The 7,918-nt window shown below is 41.1% G+C and overlaps 1 protein-coding gene across 7 annotated transcripts in view; it reads right to left on the reverse strand.

The window, feature by feature from the left end:
* Positions 1–7,918, reverse strand: part of THOC2 (THO complex 2) — a 129,249-nt gene that overhangs the window by 45,363 nt on the left and 75,968 nt on the right. The window lies entirely within an intron of this gene.

Here is a 7,918-nt window from a genome sequence, read left to right on the forward strand (position 1 = left end):
AAAAAAAAAAAAAAATGCAAAAACAAAGCCAAAATTAAACACAATTTAAATCTATCTTTTAATTCACCACTCCCAAAGTCCTGACTGAAAGATAAGCCCAAAATATCCAAAACATTACTAACAATGACAAAACCTTTGCCTAAATTGTACAGATTGAATGGAAAACCCTGGGTCCATATTACATAAACAATTTGCAGATTTGCAGATGGGCCCCTAAGGTGATGTTTGACAAGATGACTGTTAATTCAAAATGAAAACAGTGAATGATACTTGGTTAAATATAAGCAGATAGAGGGTTGGTGGAGTCTGTAGAGGCCAAAAAGACAACTGAAGTACTAACAACTACTGACCATCTAGATTTCTGGCAAGGATTTAGCTCAACAACAGATGAGAAAGGGAAAAAGTTAATATTTAGATAACAAGCTTCTTATTTTCTTGGTAGATAAGGGTGTTTTCTGTATGCATACATTTTCACATTTCAGTAACATATAGATGTTACCATAGGAAAAGTCTAACCATTATGCTACATTTTCACATAACACTAATTGAGGGCCTGCCATGTTACCTTTATGGGAAGCTACATAAACTAAATTTGTTTTTAAATGGCAGATTAAAAAGGTATGATTCCTTTCACAGAAACAATTTATTAAGTCAACATATATACTGGTAAGCAAAGAAGGAACTGGGTTATAGAGGAGTGGCCTGGCAGAAAAAAAGCCAGATGGTTTGGTATGGTTTGGTTTGGGGGTGGTGAGGCGGCACACACATAATTCTGGTGGCATACTGGGTGTACACTGGGAAGCAAAAATACAGGTAAACTCTAATTGGAAAAACTAGGTTTATGATACATTATGTCAGGGATAAAGACAGTTAAGCTCATCCTTTCCTGGTATACTATAATTTAAACAAACCTAATAAAGCAAAACAGTTTTTTCCCATAGAAATAAAACATTTTCTTTGTTACTAAGCTGTCCTAATTCCCTTTCTAGGTGCCTCATGAGTTTCAAGCATCTATGTGTCAATTCTCGAGAATTCATAAGCAGGAAAATTTGAAAAGGGGAAAAAAATATGGGAAGCAAAATAAAACTACCTAGAAGAACAATAAAAGACCTTCCTATCAAAGTCTAATTATAGCAAGAATGCACAAAATTAAATCAAGAGGTACATGCAAATAAAAGCAATTTTCTTTTGTTTAGTAGGAAAATAAATACATTCTACTCCCTTGCTGCTTTTAGTTTAATTTGCTTTTTAATTCAAAGCAACTGTAAGACTCTCCTTTCACATAATACTCTAAGTTTTACTGAAACCCAGCTAGAAATGAGAAGGAAACAGAAATGGGGTGGGGGGGTGGGTGGGCCAAGAAGAGACATTCATGCATTCACTCATTCACTGACTAGATTCCAGGCACTGAAAATTCAAATATGAAAAGAGTTCCTATCTTTGAGAAGCTGACACCTCTTGAAGGTCAGAAACTATATTTGGGGCAGCTGTGGTGGCGTAATCCCAGCACTTCAGGAGGCCAAGGTGGGCAGATCACAAGATCAGGAGTTCAAGACCAGCCTGACCAACATGGTGAAACCCTGTCTCTACTAAAAATACAAAAATCAGCCGGCTGTGGTGGCACACACCTGTAGTCCTGGCTACCCAGGAGGCTGAGGCAGGAGAAACGCTTGAACCCAGGAGGCAGAGGTTGCAGTGAGCCGGGATTACACCACTACACTCCAGCCTGGGCAACAGCGCGAAAATCCATCTCAAAAAAAAAAGATTTTGAAAATGGAAAATAAAAACTGCAGAAGTCAAGGGGAAGTTAAGGAAAGCTGTAAGAATTGCTGAAACCTGGCGACATGTTTAAATTTCATCAGTGTCACTTCTATGAACTCTCAGAAATCATGGATTTGGTGGCTGGCAAAATGGCCAAACAGGAACAGCTCTGGTCTGCAGCTGCCAGCAAGATCAATGCAGAAGGCGGATGATTTCTATATTTCCAACTCAGGAACCGAGCTTATCTTATTGGGACTGGTTACACAGTGGGTGCAGCCCACAGAAAGAGAGCCAAAGCAGGGTGGGGTGTTGCCTCACCTGCGAAGCACAAGGAGTTGGGGAACTCCCTCCCCTAGCCAAGGGAAGCCATGACGGACTGTGCCATGAGGAAGAGTGCATTCTGGCCAAGATACTAAGCTTTTCCCATGGTCTTTGCAACCCGCAGACCAGGAGATTCCCTCGGGTTCCTACTCCACCAGGGCCCTGGGTTTCAAGCATAAAACTGGGTGCATTTGGGAAGACACTGAGCAAGCCGCAGGAGTTTTTTTCATACCCCAGTGGTGCCTGGAACAACAGCGAGATAGAACCATTCACTCCCCTGGAAAAGGGGCTGAAGCCAGGGAGCCAAGTGGTCTAGCTCAGCAGATCCCACTCCCATGGAGCCCAGCTAGCTAAAATCCACTGGCTTGAAATTCTTGCTGCCAGCACAGCAGTCTGAAGTCAACCTGGAACACTCAAGCTTGGTGGGAGGACAGCCATCTCCCATTACGGAGGCTTGAGTAGGCAGTTTTCCCCTCATAGTGTGAACAAAACTGCTGGGAAGTTCAAAGTGGGCAGAGCCCACCGCAGCGCCTCAAAGCCTGCATAGCCAGATTGCCTCTCTAGATTCCTGCTCTCTAGGTAGGGCATCTCTGAAAGACAGGCAGCAGCCCCAGTCAGGGGCTTATAGATAAAACTCCCCTCTCCCTGGGACACAGCACCTGAGGGAAGGGACAGCTGTGGGGGCAGCTTCAGCAGACTTAAATGTTCCTGCCTGCCAGCTCTGAAGGGAGCAGCACATCTCCCAGGCATGACACTCGAGCTCTACTAAGGGACAGAATGCCTCTTCAAGTGGGTCTCTGATCCCCATGCCTCCTGACCAGGAGACACTCCCAGCAGGAGTTGACAGACACCTCATACAGGAGAGCTCTGGCTGGCATCGGGCGGGTGCCCTTCTGGACAAAGCTTCCAGAAGAAGGAACAGGCAGCAATCTTTGCTGTTCTGCAGCCTCCACTGGTGATACCCAGGCTAACAGGGTCTGGAGTGAACCTCCAGGAAACTCCTGCAGACCTGCAGCAGGGGGGCCTGTTAGAAGGAAACTAACAAACAGAAAGGAATAGCATCAACATCAACAAAAAGACGTCCACACAAAAACCCCATCTGAAGGCCAACAACATCAAAGACCAAAGGTAGATAAATCCACGAAGATAGGAAAAACCAGCCCAAAAAAGGCTGAAAATTCCAAAAACCAGAATGCCTCTTCTCCTCCAAAGGATCACAACTCCATGCCAGCAAGAAAACAAAACTGCACAGAGAATGAGTTTCACAAATTGACAGTAGGCTTCAGAAGGTGGGTAATAACAAACTCCTCCAAGCTAAAGGAGCATGTTCTAACCCAATGCAAGGAAGCAAAGAACCCTGAAAAAAGGTAAAACAAATTGCTAAATAGAATAACCAGCTTAGAGAAAAACATAAATGACCTGATAGAGCTGAAAAACACAGCACAAGAACTTCATGAAGCATACACAAGTATCAACAGCCAAATCCATCAAGCAGAAGAAAGGATATCAGAGACTGAAGATCAACGTAATGAAATAAAGCATAAGGACAAGATTACAGAAAAAAGAATGAAAAGGAACAAACCAGCCCTCCAAAAATATGGGACTATGTGAAAAGACCAAACCCACATTTGATTGGTGTACCCGAAAGTGATGAGGAGAATGGAACCAAGTTGGAAAACACTGCAGGATATTATCCAGGAGAACTTCCCCAACCTAGTAAGACAGGCCAACATTCAAATTAAGGAAATACAGAGAACACCACTAAGATACTCCTCAAGAAGAGCAACCCCAAGACACACAACCATCAGATAAACCAAGGTTGAAATGCAGAAAAAATTGTTAAGGGCAGCCAGAGAGAAAGGTCGAGTTACCCACAAAGGGAAGCCCATCAGACTAACAGCGGATCTCTGTGCAGAAACCTTACAAGTCAGAGGAGAATGAGGCCAATATTCAACATTCTTAAAGAATTTTCACACCAGAATTTAATATCCTGACAAACTAAGCTTCGTAAGTGAAAGAAAAATAAAATTCTTTACAGACAAGCAAATGCTGAGAGATTTTGTCACCACCAGGCCTGCCTTACAAGAGCACCTGAAGGAAGCACTAAATATGGAAAGCAAAACTCGGAACCAGATTTTGTCACCACCGGGTCTACCTTACAAGAGCACCTGAAGGAAGCACTAAATATGGAAAGCAAAACCCAGAACCAGCCACTGTAAAAAACATACCAAATTGTAAGGGCCATTGACACTACGAAGAAACTGCATCAATAGGCAAAATAACCGGCTAGCATCATGATGACAGGATCAAATTCACACGTAATGATATTAACCTTAAATGTAAATGGCCTAAATGTCCCAATTAAGAGACACAGACTGGCAAACTGGATAACGAGTCAAGACCCATCAGTGTGCCATATAAAGGAGACCCATCTCATGTGCCAAGACACACATGAAGGAAGATTTACCACACGCATGGAAAGCAAAAAAAGCAGGAGTTGAAATCCTAGTCTCTGATAAAACAGACTTTAAAACAACAAGGATCAAAAAGCAAAGAAGGGTATTACATAATGGTAAAAAGGTCAATGCAACAAGAGGAGCTAACTATAAACATATATGTACCCAATACAGAAGCATCCAGACTCATAAAGCAAGTTCTTAGAGACCTACAAAGAGACTTAGACTCCCACACAATAATAGCAGGAGACTTAAATACCCCACGGTCAGTATCACACAGGTCAACAAGACAGAAAATTAACGAGGATATTCAGGACTTGAACTCAGCTCGGGACAAAGCACACCTAACACATAACTACAGAACTCCCCACCCCAAATCAACAGAATATACATTCTTCTCAGCACCACATCACACTTATTCTAAAATTGACCACATAATTGGGAGTAAAACACTCCTGAGCAAATGTAAAAGAATGGAAATCATAACAGACAGTCTCTCAGACCACAGTGCAATCAAATTAGACCTCAGGATTAAGAAACTCACTCAAAACTGCACAACCACATGGAAACTGAATAACCTGCTCCTGAATGACTACTGGATAAATAATGAAATTAAGGCAGAAATAAGTAAGTTATTTGACACCAATGAGAACAAAGACACAATGTACCAGAATCTCTGGGACACAGCTAAAGCAGTGTTTAGAGGGAAATTTATAGCACTAAATGCCCACAGGAGAAAGCAGGAAAGATCTAAAATCAGTACCCTAACATCACAATGAAAAGAACTAGAGAAGCAAGAGCAAACAAATCCAAAAGCTAGGAGAAGACAAGAAATAACTAAGATCAGAGCAGAACTGAAGGAGATAGAGACATGAAAAACTCTTCAAAAAAAAAAAAAATATCAATGAATCCAATAGTAGCTGGTTTATTGAAAAGATCAACAAAATAAATAGACCGCCAGCCAGTCAAAGAAGAAAAGAGAGAATAATCAAATAGATGCAATAAAAAATGATAAAGGGGATATCACCACTGATCCCACAGAAATACAAACTACCATTAGAGAATACAATAAACACCTCTACACAAATAAACTAGAAAATCTAGAAGAAATGGATAAATTACTGGACACATACAAACCCCCAAGACTAACCAAGGAAGATGTCGAATCCCTGAATAGACAAATAACAAGTTCTGAAACTGAGGCAGTAATTAGTGGCCCACCAATCAAACAAAGCCAAGGATCAGATGGATTCACAGCCAAATTCGACCAGAGGTACAAAGAAGGGCTGGTAACATTCCTTCTGAAACTATTCCAAACAAAAGAAAAAGAGGGATTCTTCCCAAACTCATTTTATGAGGCCATCATCATCCTGGTACCAAAATCTGGCAGAGACACAACAAAAAAAGAAAATTTCACACCAATGTCCCTGATGAACATCGATGTGAAAAAACTCAATAAAATACTGGCAAACCAAATCCAGCAGCACATCAAAAAGCTTATCCACCAAGATCAAGTCAGCTTCATCCCTGGGATGCAAGGCTGGTTCAACATATGCAAATTGATAAAAATAATCCATCACATAAACAGAACCAATGGCAAAAAAACAAATGATTATCTCAACAGATGCAAGAAAGGCCTTTTAAAAAATTCAACACCCATTCATGCTAAAAACTCTCAATAAACTAGGTATTGATGGAACATCTCACAAAATAACAAGATGTATTTATGACAAACCCATAGCCAATACTGCATGGGCAAAAGCTGGAAGCATTCCCTTTGAAAACTGGTATAAGACAAGGATGCCCTCTCTCACCACTCCTGTTCAACATAGCATTGGAAGTTCGGGCCAGGGCAATCAGGCAAGAGAAATAAATAATGGGTATTCAAACAGGAAGGAAGAAAGTCAAATTGTCTCTGTTTGCAGATGACATGACTGTATATTTAGAAAACCCCATCGTCTTAGCCCAAAATCTCCATAAGCAAATAAGCAACTTCAGCAAAGTCTCAGGATACACAATCAATGTGCAAAAACCACATGCATTCTCATTCACCAATAATAGACAGACAGCCAAATCATGAATGAATTCCTATTCACAATTGCTACAAAGAGAATAAAATACTTAGGAATACAACTCCTAAGGGATGTGAAGGACGTCTTCAAGGAGAACTACAAACCACTGCTCAAGGAAATAAGGAAAGACAAAAACAAATGGAAAAAACATTGCGCACTCATGGACAGGAAGAATCAGTACCATGAAAATGGCCACACTGCGAAAAGTAATTTGTAGATTCAATGCTACCCAATCAAGCTACCATCGACTTTCTTCACAGAATTAGAAAAATTACTTTAAATTTCATGTGGAACCAAAAAAGTGCCCATATACCCCAAGACAATCCTAAGCAAAAAGAACAAAGCTGGAGGCGTCACACTACCTGACTTCAAACTATACTACAAGGCTACAGTAACCAAAACCGCATGGTACTGGTGCCAAAACGGATATATAGACCAATGGTACAGAACACAGGCCTCAGAAATAATACCACATATCTACAACCATCTGACTTTTGACAACCAGACAAAAACAAGCAATGGGGAAATGATTCCCTATTTAATAAATGGTGTTGGGAAAACTGGCTAGCCAAATGCAGAAAGCTGAAACTGGGCCCCTTCCTTACACCTTATACAAAAATTAACTTAAGATGGATTAAAGACTTAAATACAAGACCTAAAACCATAAAAACCCTAGCAGAAAACCTAGGCAATACCATTCAGGACATAGGCATGGGCAAAGACTTCTTGACTAAACCACCAAAAGCAATGGCAACAAAAGACAAAATTGACAAATGGGATCTGATTAACTAAGGAGCTGGGCCAGGTGTGGTGGCTGACACTTGTAATCCCAGCACTTTGGGAGGCCGAGGCAGGTGGATCACCTGAGGTCGGGAGTTTGAGACCAGCCTGACCAACAGGGAGAAACCCATCTTTACTAAAAATACAAAATGAGCCAAGTGTGGTGGCACATGCCTGTAATCCCAGCTATTGGGGAGGCTGAGGCAGGAAAATCACTTGAATCCAGGAGGCGGAGGTTGTGGTAAGCCAAGCTCATGCCATTGCACTCCAGCCTGGGCAACAAGAGTGAAACTCTGTCTCCAGAAAAAAAAAAAAAAAAGGAGCTTCTGCATAGCAAAAGAAACTATCACAAGAGTGAACCTACAAAATGGGAGAAAATTTTTGCAATCTCTCCATCTGATAAAGGGCTCATATTCAGAATCTACAAGGAACTTAAACAAATTTACATGAAAGAGAAACAACCCCTTCAAAAAGTGGGCAAAGGATATGAACAGACACTTCTCAAAAGACAACTTTTAATTTTTTTTT

This window comes from Cebus imitator, unplaced genomic scaffold, assembly GCF_001604975.1.
Source record: "Cebus imitator isolate Cc_AM_T3 unplaced genomic scaffold, Cebus_imitator-1.0 Scaffold232, whole genome shotgun sequence".
In the NCBI taxonomy this organism is placed as follows: Eukaryota; Metazoa; Chordata; class Mammalia; order Primates; family Cebidae; genus Cebus; species Cebus imitator.